General features: G+C 40.9%; 1 protein-coding gene across 7 annotated transcripts in view; it reads right to left on the reverse strand.

The window, feature by feature from the left end:
• Positions 1-13560, reverse strand: part of MAPKAP1 (MAPK associated protein 1) — a 190736-nt gene that overhangs the window by 139078 nt on the left and 38098 nt on the right. The gene's annotated exons all lie outside the window — the stretch shown is intronic.

The following is a 13560-nucleotide window of genomic DNA, read 5'->3' on the forward strand; positions in this document are numbered from 1 at the left end:
ACGTTTTCAAAGACATGATATACCTTTGCATGAAATGTCTCTCTATCTTTCTCTTCCTTCTATAATATGAATTCTTTCTACATCATTTAAGACAACACATTAACAAAAAAAGGTCCTATTTTACGAGAGCTTCCATTTCAGCCACATGACAAAATATGCACCCTAACAGAAAAAAAAAGAAAAGGTTTTGATAAAATATAAAAACACTTATTTTACCTGACTCAATAACTGGTGAGTGTCTAAGAAATTCACAAAGGCCCAAAAGTGAAAGGCAGAACCCCGAAAGGGAAACAGAACACATTTTTTGCCTCAATAATGACATTTGCCGAACAAGCGATATTAAGTGTCCGCTTTCGTGGTCAGCCTAATACCGAGGACCGCCCGTCTCCAGCCTGCAATAGAGCCGGACCCGTAAAGGCCCGTGTGTGAGACTAAACGAGAAATTCCCCACCCGCAGCCAACAAGGAAGACTGCCCGCCAAAATTTCTTTCTCCTGAGATTTTATAACCACAAATCAATCTTCATAAAAGATTTTCATATCAAATTCACATTATCTGATGACACATACCAAGAATTTAAAGTTGTCTTAGGCTGGTAGTACACTCAGGTACATGGCAGAAGCAAACAAATCCTCTTAGGGTGAACCTACATGACTCAAATAATTCCAACAGAAAAAGCTGCAAGAAATAAGTTGTTACAGCCCAAATCATAAAACATAGAAGGCTTTATTTAAAAAAAGACTCACAATTAACAGAATGATCATAAACAAAAAAGAAAATAATATTTAAAGAAAAAATTTAAAGTATTAAAAATATGAGTAAGAGCAAGGAAGATACTATATAATATTATCCAAGATGTGATCGGATACTGTGATTAAGAGAATGTCACTATCCTTAGGAGATGTAAGATCAAGTATTTAAGAGTGAATCGCAATTCTGAAATGGCTAAATAAAACAAATAAAGCAAATATGGAAAAATGGTAATTAATGAATATAGGTAGTAGGTAAAAGGGTGTTCACTGAATAAACTTAATGCCAACTTGTAGCTTAATGCCAACCTCTGTAGTGGTGGTGGTAGTAGCAGTGATTACAATAACAGCAATAACACTAGGCAAGAAAGTCAAAGGTATAAACATGAAAATGAAAGAGATCACATTATTCTACATATTATATACTATTAATATTCATTATTTACAGAAATTCTATAAGAACTAATGAAAAGCTATAAATAGAAAATTTGTTCAGGTAAAGAAATACAAAATTAACACAGAAATCAGCAGCCTTCTTATACACAATAGTCAGAAATGAAACAGAAAATAAGACCCCATTTACAATAGCAGCAACTGCAAATATCTAGATATATGTTTAATAAATATGCAGTACATACGAAATAATAAAAACAACAACTCTCCAAACAATGAATCCAAAATCCAGAAGCTATACAGGAAAAAATTATGATAAATTTCATTACATAAAATAAATTTGTGTATAGTCCAAAAATCCATAAACAAAGTAAAGGAATACACACTGAACTGGACTAAATTCCCTAATATATAAAGATCTACTAGAAACTAAGAAAAAAAATCAAGAATCCAATACTTCTGGGAAGTTCACAGAACTGCCAAGGTTCTTAAACACTGGAAAAGTTCAACCTCATTCATAAGAGAAATGCAAATTAAAATTACACAGATTCACTTTTCACCTATTAGATTGGCAAAAATCCAAACATTTGATAAATTCTGTAGTGAAGCTGTGAGGAAACAGGCACTCTCATATTTTGCTGGAGGGAGTTAATTGGCACAATCCCTATGGAGGGCAATTTGGCAATACTTACAAAAATTACAAATGCATATTCCCTTTGACCCAGCAATTCTGTTTCTTGGAATTTATCCTACATATATAATTGCACACATGCAACATGCCATATGTGCAAGATTATTCACTGCTGCCTTGTTTGTAATAGCAAAAGATTAGAAACAACTCAAATCTCCATCAACAGGCTAAAGAAATTAATATATTATTTCCAAACAATGGAATACTATGCAGTTACATGAAGAAATGAGACATTCTCTGGGCACTAAGATAGACAGATTTCCAAGTTATATTGTTAAGTAAAAACTCAAGCTTTTGAGCAATGCTAATTATAGTATGTTACGTTTTGTGTAAAAGGGGAGAAAAATAAAAATATCTATATATATTAAAGGCTAATATGCTAAGTGTCCATCCGACCGGTCGCTATGATGTGCACTGACCACCAGGGGACAGGCACTCAACGCAGGAGCTGTCGTGATGCACACTGGCCATTTACAGAGAAACGGCACCACGGACCTGGCATCCACAAAGCAACACTCGGCTTCCCCCAAGTGGGACACAGGCCACCACCGGAGTGACAGCCCACCAAATCACAGTCGACGCTGCCGAGACCCCATGGCACAAAATGTGGCCCACAGCCCAGCCCTGCCCGGAAACGGTTGCTGTGGGCACCGGGTAATAACATCACGGGTAATAACGTCACATAGCAATGCCCGGCTTCCTCTCCCTGGCTACGACTAGCCTCCTTGCAGTTTCTTCAGCCCAGGAACATGACTGCTTTATAGCCAGGTGCAAACATTTCACAGTTTAACCAAATGTTTGTGAAGCATTTTCATGTGCTTCATCTCATTTGATCCTCACAGAAGTCCTAGTGTAGGTAGATAGGAGACTCGATGGAATCCTATTTTCTTTTCGTTAGCCGGAAAACAGAGATTTAGAAAGTTTATAAACTTGACCCGACTGAAAAGAAGAAATGGTGGACCGTGAAAATGACTTCAGGTTTTCTCACTGTGCAGAATATAGTCAAACACTGCTGCAGTTAAATATTTTACCCTTTGTTCTCCCTGCATGATCTACAATAATAATCTGCTTCGTGTTGATATTTACTGCTGTGTTGCTGACAATTACCTGAAAGAGAAGTTGGGGTGCTTCACTGGGCTGGAAAAAGTTTAGCTACATCAGAAAGCAGGTCTAATTAAGCAAGTTTATTCTATATATATATAAAAGGCTAAGTTGACTCATGCATATGCATACATATAAAGCTCTCGCTAGCGCCAATTACACACGTGTGTTTTGATCTGTCATTGTCGATCGTGAATTTGGTTGACACTTCTATTATAGAGAAAGGGCGAATAGCAATATTAAACTATTTCTTCTAATTAATTTCCTTTCAATGTGCATGAATCTGGGCCACTAGTATATTCATATTTGCATATGGACACTCTAGAAGACTAGTAAAATGGTTATGGGTAGGCACAAACTAGTAAAATGGTTATGGGTAGGCACTAGATGAACAGGGGCTAAGAGGAAGAGACTTTTCACTGTATAATACCTCTTTACATTTTGAACATTAAAAAATATTACCTATTTAAAACAGGAAATAAAAAATAATAAGACAAAGAGGAGTAATAGCAGCTATCATTTATTGAGTGCTTCCTTCAAGGTGGGCATGTATTATCTATTTTATCCTCATAACACAATAAAAAGGAGAGAAAATGGAGGCCCAGAGAATTTTCCATCTGTAAATCAGTGTAACCAGTGGTATCACCAACAGATGAGTGGATAAATAAAATATGATACATAAATACAATGAAATATTATCGTTGTTATGGGGTGGGGCCACAACATTAGTAACAAAGAAACAGAGTTTCTGGAGGATGAGGCCCAGAAATCAGGATTTTAAAAAGATTCCCATGTGATTCTAATGTGCAGCCAAGGCTGAGAACCACTGTTCTAGACAGTTGTGCACAACAATGTGCATAGAGTTAACACTAATATATTGCATACTTAATGTGGGGATAGCTCACTCATCTATACTAGCAGAGGCAGGCAGAGCCATGGATAATACAAAAATCATTTCAGATGTCTTTATAGTACAAGAAACATGGCTTTTGCGACACACTTAACTCAAACATATTCAAGTGACATGAATATTAAAATCAGTTTGCAGGCTTGACTGAGCTCAAAGACTGATTATGTGGGATTATAGAATGGAGGAGTGTGAGGCAGGAGGCATTGACCCTGGAGTCAGCTAAGGCCTTAGATCAGATCTCCTACAAAGTAGAAATGGAAGCATCAATGCCAGGAGGTGATGACATTTACACTCTTGTAAATTCTGAGACAGCCAAGGATCCAAGGAACCCTGATTCTACTACAATAACTGACTAAATCCCTACTGTGCCAGGTGCTTGTAATATACTATTTTTGGCCTTCCAAAAACTAGGTGGTTTAATTATTTTATAGATGAGGCTGCTAAGGCTCAGAAAGAGAAAATCCTTTGTTTAAGGCAGTACAGCAGCCCTGGGATTTCAATGCAAGTCTAGGGAGTTCGGGCTCTCTTTGTTTACTACACCGCCTCCCACAATAGCCACCACTGAGCACTTAACCATGGGAAGATGAATAATACTCGCTTTGCTGCGCCCAGCCTGGCAGAGCTGTGCTGAGCCCTCTCCTACCTGAGAACCCTCCTGCTATTTTCAGGCAATGCCTAGATCTTCCTGGGTCGTCCTTTTCCGGATGGATTCTGTAAATCCGAACTCATATGCCCTAGTTCCCAGTCCCTACCACCTTCTGATGGTCTTTGTCTGAATAAAGGCTGTTTATAGTTGTCAACATCTGCCTTACGGGAACTCACACTAAACTCTCTACTTTGCCCTGGCCAGTGTGGCTCAGTTGGTTGAATGTCGCCCCAAGCACCAAACTGTTGTGGTTCGATTCACAGTCAGGGCACATATCAGGTTGCAGGCTCTCCCGTGTGATGGGAGGCAGCCAATTGATGTTTCTACCTCTCCCTCTCCCTTCTTCTCTCTCTAAAATCAATTTTAAAAAGCATACACATATTTTTTTAAAAAACAAATTCTCCGCTTTTGCTAACTGGAGGCATGATTTAGTCAGGCCTAAGGATGTCAATTCCTTGCTCAAAATATGATTATTAGAAGCAGATCAAAGCCTTCTTGACAAAGCCTCATCTCTTGCCTCTTCCCCTATGTTCCAGGCACAATCAGCCACTTTTTTCTTCCCCAGAATTCACCAGAATCTCTCTCTCTCTCTCTCTCACACCTTAGACTTTTACACCAGAATTTACCCTGCCTGCAAATCTCTTGCCGGACTAACCCCCTCCCATCCTCCGAGGTTTGGCTTAGGTTCATGTAAGGGGTCTTCCCAAGTCCAGGCCAGGTGCTCTTCTCTAAGGAACTCAGCCTACTGAACTCTCCTTCTCCTAGCATTTACTACCCTGGATTATAATTGTCTCAGTCCCCTACAACATTACACATTTCATGAGATTAGGGACTATATTTATCTCATTAACCATTGTATCTTCAACATTTAGCAAAGTTCTTGGCACACAGAGGCACTCAAGAAATACAGGAGACATGAATGAATGAATGAGTTTTTCTTTCAACTATCTGGCTCTGCTGAATCATACTGAGCTTACAACCAACCATGGCCCCAAATCTTTTCTTTTATGTACACATTGGTTAAACCTTATCTTCCCCTTCCCTTTCTCCACCACCACCCTCTATATAAATGATTGATTTTATGACCTAAGTGCAAGTGTCGTTTTTGTCCTGTCAAGACCACTTCAGGCCCTGACTTTGTCACTGTACATGCCTGCTACTCTTCCCAGTTTCTGCCTTCCACAAATGTGATCAGCTATCATCAATGTTCCCATTCAAGTCCCTGATAGCAATGAAGACACAGAGCCTCGTAGCTTGCCACAACAGATAGCTCTCCAGTTTGACATGAATCCATTAATCACCACTCTGCTTAGTCACTCACCCAGGTGCAAGTCCACCTGACCACAACATTGCAAGCTAACTTCTCTCTAGCCTGCCTATAAGAATAGTGTGCAAGATCCTATTAAAATAGTTCATGCTTTACTGAAATTCAGAACATCATGACCGTGGTACTTTAATTAGCTAAGTGTCCTACCTGGTTCTGAGTGAACCCATGCTGGCTCCTGGTGATCACTACTGCCTTTTTTAGGCTTACAAATCCTTCACTGCTGTTAAGTGAGATTTATAAATCAAGACTGCTCTATTCCAAAGCTGAAACGAGAAGTCTGGAATGCCTGGGTTACTAAAGGGGGCTTCATGAAAGAAGGTGAGTTTTAAGATTTTAAATGCAGAGGACCAACAGACTTGGTAGAGGACAGAGGGAGAGTATAGTCAGGCTGACGTGTAACAAAGACAGCAAGGCTAAATGTCAGTAGCAGAGACAGCAAGCCAGACGGCTTTGCCCAAATCTAACTCGGGATAAATAAGCAGGGCTAAGAAAAGGCAAGTTCTTCCTGCTGGGCTGTCTTCTTGATCAGAAAGGTCAACCACAGCTGGGCTTCTGCCAGAATTCTCATTTTGACGATCCTAACACACACATACTAGGTTGAGCAGAGCCAGAAAGTAATCCCTATATACAAAAGACAGTTGTCAGAATAGACAGTCTAGTTTCTCCAAATCCACCAGTAGGATTATGTGTAATGAGCAATTTTGTTGCAAAGGACTATTGTGCAACATTTTCCCATTTCTCTTCCAGAAAAATACAGAGGTAATTATGCACTCATAGCCAATGTAGCAAATCAGTTAAATTAAACCTGTATTTCATCTAACTCATATAGGATATGAACAACATAACTAACTTTTCTAATTTCATACTCTAGTACTCTCAAGTAAATAAAAGGGGAAAAAAGGAAAGTTTTCCCCTACAAATAGAATCTGTCAGTTCTTAGGATGTGCACTTTTCAGCTCATGCATCCTAAATGCATGTGGAGATATTATATGCACTTTCTATTTAGCAATTTAATTATATCTTTGCATTCAAAGAGTGGCAATGGTTTGCAGTAATAATCAGGTGAAAGCATTCTAACATTAATATGCTGGAATCCGATGTGTTAATTTGATGCAACTTTGCCTTGACAATATGTGATTAATTTGTTCTCAGGCTAGCCCTGCTCCCAGCTCTGACAGTTTAAAATGCTGGGTTTCTTTATCCATATTGCTATTTGACACGCCTTAGCCCACTGCTTTGCTAAGACCACTGTTAATTTGTAATGAACTTGCTTTTCAGGGGGGCTCCTTCATTTTTAATTCTGTCAGTGTCACCTCCTTGAGGAAAATTACAAGTTTCCGTAGGTGTGATTACTGCCAAGTGCTGCTGATAAGAGGTTTGAGAAAACAGGGCTTTATAAAGAAGTCTGTATTTAATCTGCTGAAACAGATTTATTGCCTCCAGACAGAGAAATATAATACAAAGTTCTCTTATTTAAAAGTCATCCCAAGTTCTCCCTCACCACTACCTCCTCCTAAACAAAAACACAGTTGCATTTCCAGGACTCAATAATGAGTCACTCAGGGAAAAGAGGTGAAAGTGTAATAAATTTAGCAATAATGGCAATTCTTGTCATCAAATTAGACTTGTAGGAGAGTCTTATAAAACATGTAAGTACACTTTTCAATAGGTGGAGAAGAGGGGAAAAATCCCACTGAAACAGTTATGGTTTCACTTCCTTTCTAACTGGCTTCAAAAGCCCATTTCCTTTGGGCAAACTGTGTACTGGTGAAATGAGGCATGGTTTAAACTTCTCCTTGGAATATAATCCTGGTGATGCTTGATGAAGGGTTACAGAAAAGCTAGAAAGTCAAAGTCTCAAAACATGAGGCTCAGTATAATGACTCATTATTAGGGTAACAGCAGGCAGCCTCCAAAGCACTTCCACAGGTTTTATTTATTGTATTTATTTATTTATTATTGGTTTCAAAGAAGAAGGGAGAGGGAGAGATAGAAACATCAATAATGAGAGAGAATCATTGTTGATTGGCTGCCTCCTGCACGCGCCACACTGGGGATCGAGCCCACAGCGCAGGCATGTGCCCTGACTGGGAATCGAACCGTGACCTCCTGGTTCATAGGTCGACACTCAAACACTAAGCCACGACAGCCAGGACAGTATTTTCTATTTAACCTTCAGAATAACCACATCCATTGGGTATTATTATCCCCTCCTTTCTTTTTTCTTTTTCTCACAGGAGGAAACAAAGTATTCATCAGAAGGATTTACAAGCAGAAAGGATAGAACTTTGGGGCAGGAAAACACATCTTTTGACTGCTGGTCATCTGCTTTTCTCCAGGACAATGTACGGGAAGGAAAGGTCGTCGTCTCTCTAATTAGTCCACAGATAGAACTACCCAACTTACTGTTGGATTCTTTCTCTTCAGCCTAATCCTCACTCTTTTTCCATGTAATCAGGGGAACACAGTTCTCCTGAAATTCCACCATGCAGCCTACTATTTATTTCCACAGGGCCAGGCACAAATTGAGTCCTGCTAATTTTACCATCAGATGTTCTCAAATGTCTATTTACAACAACAGCCAGGAGCTTCCAACAGCCCCACTTACCTCAAACATCAGTAGTGGCACAAGACTCTTCGCAGAAGATGAGAGAAGTTTCCCAATATATCACAAATTAATTAAGACTCTTAGATATAAACTACCACTGGGCTCCCCTATGTTACTGCTCAATTTTTAAAAAAATCAAGAGAATTACCTTCCACTGTATATTCAGGCCAAACTGAATCCTACCACTGTATCTTCACCAAGATTATTGCCTTTTGATAAAACACTTCCTACCTTTGCCTTCTCCACCAGACTGCTTATGAAGCAGCCTCTAAGACAGAGGCATGTTAACTGTGGAATATCTGCTCAAAGGAATGAACGCTAGTCACTGAAAAAGAAATATTGACTTGCATTATACAAAAAGAAAAATTCAATGATTACCAAGGTAGGTGGAAAAGCAGAATGCAAAATTACACATAGACTAAAACTAAATTATGCTAAACGATGTGAAGATGATTTAGCATCTGCTGCTCAAAAAGGGGTAACATGACATTTTTATTTTCAAGTTGTCTTTAATTTAAAATTTTCTTAATGCTTCTTTATTATGGTTTGAGTACCTACTACTAGTCCAGGAGTTTCTTTAGAACAGAACAGGGATAGTAGAAGTTTATTCACACTGTATCCCTAGCAAATAGGGGCTATGTAAGTTTTCACTAAATGAAATGAAATCAAAATTGCTAGGGGGCACGTCTGTATCTGCTTAAAGGTGGGCCACCTCGAGCAGCTCAGTGCAGTCTGGCACATGTCTGACCTCCAAGCACCAGCTGTGGCCGGAGCGCTGGGAACAGCTGCTGCTCTGAGGTGCTGTCTCCTACAGGACAAACAGCTCCAGGGCAGAGACGACACTCCCATTCCCAGTTATCCCTCCTCCCCTCACGTGTGTTTGAAGGAACTCTAGGGAGCTGCCGCTGAAAAACAGAGAAAAGGAGGCCAGCTCCAGATGAACATGACTCTGAGCCAAGAAAAGGCAGAAAACACCTCTCCAAGGACAGGTGTCATGTCGAGAACAAACAAAAGTTATCCTGAAGGAGATGTACAGATGAGAACAAAATAAAACAAAAGAAGAAAAAAACTAAACTAAACAAGTCACAGTAAGGGGGAAAAAGTACATAGGAAAAATGTTAGTGCATTTTTCTACCTCGGGGAAGTGGGGGTATTTAATCTGGACGCCACTGTACAGGACATGCCAAGGGAGAGGAGACAAGTGGCGGGGAAAGCTGCTGCTCTGACACAGATGGGATGTGCGAAGGTCCTGGAACCAGGGAGGGACTAGTGAATCCGAGAAGTGTCGCATCTGACAGACCCTGGGAAGGAATCGCTGGCTGACTCAGAACTGGTGAAAGAGAAGAAATTATCAACTATCCCGCCAACTATCTTTAAATGATTTAAAAATCTCATGTTGGAAATAAAATGTCTTTGAAAAGAATCACTTGGACATTACCAATTTCACAGAAAGATCCTTTGTTTTGCACACAAAATATACTTAAGTATTTTTCTTTTTCTACAAGCAACATTCTTTCTCCTAGTCAAGTCTAAATACTTACTGTCCGAACAAATTACCTCCATCTTTCCAAGACTAAACTGCAATCTGCTTACTCTCACTCATGTCCCTCAATCACTGGGGCCTCAGAAAACAGAGCTTGCTCCCTCCAACACAGCAGCACATAAAACATGGTGTCATCCGTACAGCAGCAGCACTCTGTCCCTAAGCACCTCACTGTCTCCTAAATGGCTTCAGCTACAAATATTCTACTGGCAAAAAGACTTTATGAAAACCTCAGGGCAAAAGGAATGATCATCACCTTTGCAGCCAATTCCTTAGGGAAAACTCGAAGCCACTTAAAAACTGGCTGAAAATTAACCTCACTATAACAAGTGGAAGACCTCTGGGAGCCCTTCACACATCATACAAGTGTAACTCGGAGATTAAGGACACTGCCTGGAGCCGGAGTGCCTGGGCTCAAATGCTGACTCTCCACTTCCCAGCTCTATGACCTCAGGCAAGGCGACCTCCCCATGCCTCAGTCTCCTCCCTCTCAAACTGGAGATTATCATAACACCTCACAGGGCTGCTCTCAGAATTTACGTCGACATGCAAAGCACTTAGAATTGTGCCTAGAACAGGGGTGGGCAAACTTTTTGACTCGAGGGCCACAATGGGTTCTTAAACTGGACCGGAGGGCCGGAACAAAAGCATGGATGGAGTGTTTGTGTGAACTAATATAAATTCAAAGTAAACATCATTACATAAAAGGGTACGGTCTTTTTCTTTTTTAGTTTTATTCATTTCAAACGGGCCGGATTCGGCCCATGGGCCGTAGTTTGCCCACGACTGGCCTAGAACATAGTAAATTTTCAAATACATGCCAGTTGCTATCATTAGTGTTATCATTAGAGTCGGGTTAATTACTTAAAATCTAACCCACCAGGATGTAGATTTCTTCCTCCCTCCCTTTCTTTCCTTCCCAATACTTACTGAACCAAATGGGGGAAAGACAGACAGAAAGAGAAAACACTGTACTCCAGAAAGGCATAAACAAGGTGTTGGGGAGGAGGAAGCCACGGTCAGGTGAGTCAAGGAAATGTTATGAAGGAGGTGACAACTGAGCTGGCTTTTGAGGAGGACAAGCAGAAATTTTCCAAGAGAAAGAATTTTACATGGCATTAGATATGGCACCTGGTTTCTAATATGTAAGACCTGAATTGGCATTTCTAGGTTTCTAGAAAGGGTGGTCAGCTACATGAAGTGGGGTGATGAAGAGGGTAGTGAGAGGCTTATCTTACCTTCTGAGGAAAATACACTTCCACACGGGCAGGTGCATGGACAGCACTGAAAAACTAAACCAGAAACATTCCAGCCAGAGCCTCCTCATCCCTCAAGACTCGGCTTAATTAAGACTCCATTAACTTCTCCACCAAGACTGTAGTCTAGGCGTGACCCGTTCTGTGGATTTCCACATGCTCCTGTCCTTGGAGCATGGTCTGTGTATCTCATGAGACTCTGAGCTGGCTCCTTGAGGTCAGAGCTCTCCTTTTGTCAACGCACCCCAGGTACCTCTTATTTTACCAGGAACAAGGTAAACGTTCAACAAATGTTTGATGAATCATCTGCCTTGCCTACAATCCTACATAATAAAAGCATAGTATGCAAATTGTCCCCTCAACCGGGAGTTCAGCCAGGGGAAGGGAGGGAGTACCTGGCCAGCCGCTACCAGTGGCTAGGGACCCTACCAGTGCACGAATTTCATGCACTGGGCCTCTAGTATTCTCATAAAAAGAGCCTAAATACTTAAGGGTCTCCAAATGTCTCACATTGATCATAAAATTATCTAATTCTAATGATGGGTCTGACATTGGTCATCATCCTCATTTAACCGACTGGTTAACTCAGCCCAGAAAGGTGAGATGAAGCATTCAGTCACACAGAAAGCTAGCGACGTAGTAAGCAACAGAACCATAGCTTCGTGAATCAAGTACTCTTTCAAAACCAAGCTGAGACTCTTTTTTTCCTTTGGCTAAATGCTAGAAAAACTAGAGCTTCTTATATCCTATTAACATATACTATCCTATATAATAAAAGCCTAATATGCAAATTGACCCAACAGCAGAACGACTGGTTGGTGGGGGGCAGGGCTGGTGAGCAGGTGGTGCCAGGCCAGCCAAGGCAGGTACCAGTGGGCAGAGAGAGGCGGCAGCAATTGGGGGGCAGTGGCGACTGGCAATGGTAGAGAGGTGATCAGGGGGCAGGCCAGCCACTCGGTGACCAGTGCCATCCAATAATGGTCACCTACCACAAAAGGAGGCCCGCTGTTCACCTCCCACAGAAGGGGAGCAGGCCTAAGCCGTTAGTAGGACATCCCCCAAGGACTCCCAGACTGTGAGAGGGTGCAGACCTGGCTGAGGGACCCCTCCCCCCATCCCATGAGTGCACGATTTTTTGTGCACTGGGCCTCTAGTATTTGATAAGAAAATAAAATGCATTTTGACAATATTTCTTTTTATATATGTGGTTCTTCTTAAACAGATAGTATGAACTCCAAAGTCAGATAAACTGGATTAAAAACTGGCCCAACCAAACAGCAGGGTGTGATCTTGGACTAATTGCTTCATCTCTCAAATACCCAGTATGTACATGGAACTACCAATATCTACATCCTTAAGTTACTGTGTAGGTTAGAGATGATACACTAAAAATTTCTAGCATGCTGCCTGGTACATAGCAAGTATTCAGTGAATAGGAAATACTCTTTTAATCTTTATCTGTTGTTCCTACAAAGGTTTAATTTTCTTATTTTTTTCCCTTCCCTCGTTCCGTGTACTATGCTCTACTAATAAGTGCTACTCAAAGTGTTCTGAATCTATGATTAAGAAAACAAACTTGCCAAAACCGGTTTGGCTCAGTGGATAGAGCGTCGGCCTGCGGACTGAGGGGTCCTGGGTTCGATTCCGGTCAAGGGCATGTACCTGGGTTGCAGGCACGTCCCCAGTGGAAGATGTGCAGGAGGCAGCTGATCGATGTTTCTCTCTCATCGATGTTTCTAACTCTCTATCTCTATCCCTTCCTCTCTGTGAAAAATCAATAAAAATATATTTAAAAAAAAAGAAAACAAACTAACAAGTAGCCAATGGCTTTTCTTAATCCAGAAAAGATAATAGTTTATAAATACGAATACAAATGGTTTTATAACAACGATATTTCATTGTTTTAAAAATCAGAATCAGCCCTAACCGGTTTGGCTCAGCGGATAGACCGTCAGCCTGTGGACTCAAGGGTCCCAGGTTCGATTCCGGTCAAGAGCATGTACCTTGGTTGCGGGCACATCTCCGGTGGGGGGCATGCAGGAGGCAGCTGATTGATGTTTCTCTCTCATCGATGTTTCTAACTCTCTATCCCTCTCCCTTCTTCTCTGTAAAAAAAAAAAAAAAAAAAAAAAAATCAATAAAATATATTTTAAAAAAAATCAGAATCATCTTTGTCTAAAAACAGTCCACCAGCTGTAACCGGTTTGGCTCAGTGGATAGAGCGTCAGCCTGCAGACTGAAAGGTCCCAGGTTCAATTCCGGTCAAGGGAATGTACCTTGGCTGCGGGCACATCCCCAGTTGGGGGTGTGCAGGAGGCAGCTGATCGATGTTTCTCT

Source organism: Myotis nattereri, assembly GCF_964212035.1.
Source record: "Myotis nattereri genome assembly, chromosome: 12".
NCBI classification, from domain to species: Eukaryota; Metazoa; Chordata; class Mammalia; order Chiroptera; family Vespertilionidae; genus Myotis; species Myotis nattereri.